The sequence below is a fragment of the Cryptomeria japonica genome, chromosome 5 (genome assembly GCF_030272615.1).
Source record: "Cryptomeria japonica chromosome 5, Sugi_1.0, whole genome shotgun sequence".
In the NCBI taxonomy this organism is placed as follows: domain Eukaryota; kingdom Viridiplantae; phylum Streptophyta; class Pinopsida; order Cupressales; family Cupressaceae; genus Cryptomeria; species Cryptomeria japonica.
Genome location: NC_081409.1, coordinates 830,030,040 through 830,034,425, shown reverse-complemented (window position 1 = coordinate 830,034,425; position 4,386 = coordinate 830,030,040).

The window sequence follows — 4,386 nt, the reverse complement described above, 5'->3', positions numbered from 1 at the left end:
TTTTGTATTTGAAAAATGGTGTTTATATTTCTTTGGCATTTGATGTCAAAGGGGGAGAGATTGGTATGGAAAAACACAAGAAAGACATGTCACTCCTAGGGGGAGAGATTGTTACTTTGGGGAGATTGTTGGTTTGTGGTATTTGGCATTTCTATTTTGGCACTTTGATGGTTTTTCCATCTTGTGTTGCCATCAATGCCAAAGGGGGAGATTGTTGGTATTTTGGTATGGTTTTGTCATTGATGTCAACACATACTAACACTTATCAACTCTAACACTTTGGAGATTCAACAACATTCATCGGCAAGCAAGTGACTTATGCACAGTCACCGGTATCTGGTACACTGGCAAGATATAATGTTCACCGGCACTTGGAATAGCATGGAAAACACCTAGTTATGTCAAAGACATCATTTGGACACTTTGTCATGGAGATTTGTTCATTGGCATATTCATATTTGCATATTTGTTGTTATCAGCAAATAGGTCCAGGTTATACACTAACAGATTTATCTTTTCCAGATGAGCATGACATGCTATGGAGATTTCTTATTATTGTTGTAAATGCATCAAGTTGACATGTTGAATCAATTATTATATCGGACATTGTTTTATTTGTAAAATGATTTTATTGCAATATCCTTTAGAGCTAACCTCCTAAAATTGGTCTTAGGTTATGATAGAAATGTAAGATCAGTGTGGAATGCAAAAGAGAAATTGTGTGAAGGTATATGTGAGAATGAGCAAAGCTATAAACACTGACATCATTTGAAGGTTGAAGAAGGGTTTTTGTGAAGACAATCAGAACTACACCGGTACTAAATCTACCATAGTAAGATGCTATTTTGAGCAGTACATCCTTATTGGATTTAACCATCCAATTGTAGTTAGTGTGACTCCTATTTGTGTTTGAGTAGTGAGCTCTAGGCACTTGGCCTTTCTACATGTGCAGACCCCATTTGTATACACATACTATCTCCAGTAGTATCATCTGATTGTGGGTAAGGTTTCCCACCGTGGCTTTTCCCCTTACAGGTTTTCCACGTACAAATATTGGTGTTATGTTTTGTGGATGTTATTGCCTTTTTGTTTCATGCATTAATCTTTACCAGTACTATAATTAACTGATAAAACTGTCTATCGGCATACAAGTCTAGTTCATTGGTATTAAGCATTAAAGTTGGTTAAGTTGTTTTGGTTTAAATTTATTTGACAACTGATTCACCCTCCCCCCCCCCCCTCCCACTCTTAGTTGTCCCCGGGACTTAACACATAAACCATGAAGGTAATAATAGCATTTTTATTTCATATGTATTTCATGTAGTTTCATTGGTTGAGTTTGGATTTCTTGTAGCATTTCCATTGGTATTTTGTGAAACTAACTTGTTGAAGGTAGCATTCTGAGGATGAAATTCAATTCGACACAATACTCAATCTCCTCAGACTCTGACAATTGATATGATTCCCCTTTCTCCTAAGAGATATGTTCAACCTACATCTCCAAATTATAAGTTGAACAAAACATGTGATGACTTTACTCCTATTCATGTTCTTGCTCCTCTTTCTCTAAAATTTGATGAAGAAATGGGTGAAAATGCTATTCATCATGGCAATAGAACTTCTAATGCTTCTAATAGTGAGTATGAATATATTGATATGGACAAAAATTTATCAACTGAATTTTCACAAACCCTAATTTTAGCTCCTAGAATCGAACAAAGTGATTTACAACATGAGCATTGTCCTTGTTTTGATCTTGTGATAGCTGCATCTTCTATGCTAGATGTTGTACCTCTAGCATGTTTCTCACCTTCCCGAAATAGTGATTAGGAAGACTTGAAGGTGGATGTCATGATCGATTAGCATTATTAACACTATTGATCTTTTCTCTCTCCTTTCTTTCTCTTTTGTGACCATTCTTTTATGTGTATCCCTATTCTTCTATTATCCTCTAAATGTCTACTTGGGGACGATGCAAACCATTGAGATATTTTCTTTCTCTCTTTCATGTTGAATCAAAAGATATCCTCTCTTCCCTTTCTTCCAAGGTAGTTTCCCTCTTTGGGGGATGACAATTATTATATGCATATACATACATGAGTTATCATACAGCATACTGACCCCGAGGAAAGCAAAACTACCTCATACCTCATGTTTTGTGTTCATTATCCTTGGGTTTATTCCTCAATTGGGGGCTAAACCCTTGTGATAATGTGCTTCCTCTCTTCTCTCTCTCTCTCTTGGGTTTATCCTACCTTAAATCAATCACTCTTGGTAAGGCACGCATGATCACTTTAACATGGGGACATACACTCTGCTCATATTTTCATTCTTGATACTTAGAATTACTTAGTGAACTTTGTTTTGCTTTGTAATATTTGGTATCCTTTCTTTCATGACTCATAGTGAGGGGAACTTTGCTACTTGTAATCATGGTTCTACCCTTCTTGATCTTCCCTATGTCAATCAAACTCGTAAGATCCTAAGTCTACTAGGGGATTGGCGCATCTTTTCTCCTTGACTTGGTAAAACTCTTTCAATCTTGTTTCCTTGTAATTTACTAATAGTAATGGTGTACGCTCATACTCTCACTAATGTGAGGGCTAATTGTAGTGTCAAAAAATTGTGACCCTAGCAATTTTTTACCACATTAGGGTCCTCATACATGCGAGATTGAATCCCCTAGCCTGATTAGAGACTGGAGACTACTCAACCCTTGGAATCTTCTTCTCCCTTGGCCTCTGCACCACCCTGTCTGCACTCTACCCTGGGGAAAGGGGCAGGATAGGGGCATGATGCCCCTGTCCTCACTAGGATAGTGGCGTGGCACCCCTGTCCCTACCCTATTTTGGGGTAGGACCCTTTCCTGAGATTGCATTGTAGGTTGTGCAGTGAGAGGGAAAACTTCCCTAATGTTGGTCTGTGACAAAAATAAATTTCATTAACCCTAATTGACATGTATTTAAGTTGCATTTTCCCTCTCATTTGAAAAATTTGGATAGGTTGCATGAGTGGGAAGTTTACATGAGATCAAGCATTCAAGAGCATTTAAGTATTCATGCATTCCTTTCCAACATTGAGCATTCTCAAATCTCCCTTCAAGGCTAGGTGTTGCATTCAAGTCAAAGATTCAACCATTGAAGAGGAGATTGATTCCAACATTCAATTCCACACAAGCATTTACATCAACATTTCTATCACAACCTCCCTTGAGGTGATTTACATTTCAGTTTTTCATTCACATTTACTTGCAAGTACATTCTTTCATTACTTGGTTAATTCCAAAACTAGGGTTTGACCTAAAGGCAAACCCCCAATCCCAACCCATTTTCATCTCTTTTTTGTGTGTAGGTTGCAGGTGCATAACTGTACTTTTAGATTCAGACTCCATTTGCAGAGGCAGAAAAACCCTTTTCATTTCGCAGATTTTTCAGAGGACCGTGTACATTCCCGCCACGGTCTAGGCACCTTTTCCTCAAATTCATAGGGAGACTTTGTATCAACACATTGTTGCAAGATTCAGGTGCACAAATCCATCCCATACTCTGATCTCAAGTTATAATTAGTTCATTGTCACTTTTGCACTTAGTCTCTATACATAATTCAATCAATTCCTTTCCATTTCAAATAGGAAGAGGGGATCAACTTGTCATTCCCATCTCATTTAGAATTCTATCTTCTTCTTTGGAGGTTGAATCTAGTGAATTTTCCTCCCCTCTTCCAATGTAATGCATGAAAAGTGTTTGAAGGGAAATCTGTAGTGAAACTCTCATCTCTCCTTGGAGGGAAAGGGTAGTTTTCCTCTTGATCTCTCATTCACACATTTTTAACCCACCATTATATTTTGGTGACATTACAAGTATGAAGTCATGAACAGAACTAGTGAGCAGAAAAAGAACAAAATCACTATCAAAATTAGTCTCTTTTAATCAAAAGAGAAGATCAAGTTTGTGTTTTAAAAGACTTCATCAAGGAACAATGATGGCATAACCCCATGAGTAGAGGGTCTAAAAGAGTTATCAGCACTATCCACAAGTCTTAGATAGACAAAGGAACTAATGAAGACATAAAACATGTATGATAAATAGAAAACAAAAGGATTTTTAGAGAATCCCTAAGATCAATCTAGACAGAGTAGCAAATGACTTTTACTTGCAAGTCAGTTTTGATGCTAGATGTTAAGAGGTTATGCTATTATTAGTGTAGTCACATAAATCTATCCATTTAATTAAATGAATATTTGTTATTTATTTGATTAATAAACCATCAACAAATAGTTAATTAAATTAACATTTAATTAATTCATCCTCAAATCCTTCTCCTATTAATTAAATAAATTATTCAATTTATTTAAATTAATTCATTAAACCAAATTCGCCATCAATT